This window comes from Nematolebias whitei, chromosome 3 (assembly GCF_014905685.2).
Source record: "Nematolebias whitei isolate Nwh7 chromosome 3, NemWhi1, whole genome shotgun sequence".
Taxonomy (NCBI): Eukaryota; Metazoa; Chordata; class Actinopteri; order Cyprinodontiformes; family Rivulidae; genus Nematolebias; species Nematolebias whitei.
Window position 1 is genome coordinate 41,401,621 of NC_056500.1, and position 589 is coordinate 41,402,209.

At 32.9% G+C, this 589-nt stretch overlaps 1 protein-coding gene across 1 annotated transcript in view; it reads left to right on the forward strand.

The window, feature by feature from the left end:
- Positions 1–589, forward strand: part of grin2bb (glutamate receptor, ionotropic, N-methyl D-aspartate 2B, genome duplicate b) — a 200,182-nt gene that overhangs the window by 187,781 nt on the left and 11,812 nt on the right. The gene's annotated exons all lie outside the window — the stretch shown is intronic.

Sequence of the window (589 nt, forward strand, 5' to 3'; positions counted from 1 at the left end):
CCCGGGTTTTATTTTAACTCTGACTCTTCTCTTTCTGACAAAAAGATCTCAGGAACAGCTGTTTTCAAACCAAGGGCTGTGGTTGACACGTATCGAGTCAGTCAGGAGGATGTGATGGCTCACTGGGATTATCTGTGGCGTTTTACATCCAGGCAAAACAAAATTATGTCAACATACACATCTTTACCTATCAGTTATTAGTTAGTGAGGCAAAATGCACTAAACCATTACTTGTTGCTCGAGGTTTCTTCCTGTTAAAAAGGAGTTTTTCCTTTCCACTGTCTCCTTTGTGCTTGCTCAGGATGGGAGACTGTGACGAAGTGAAGATTCAACATGTCTGCTGCTTCCTTAGATAGAGAACTTTTATTCATTGGCCTTTTTAATGTGTGTGAATGTTTCTGTTCAGTGCCCTGAGACTACTTTGTTGTGAGTTGGCGCTATATAAACAAACTGAATTGAATTATACAAAAATATATATGTATATATTGTATATATATGTATATACTGTGTGTATATAAATATATATATATATATATATATATATATATATATATATATATATATATATATATATATATATATATATATA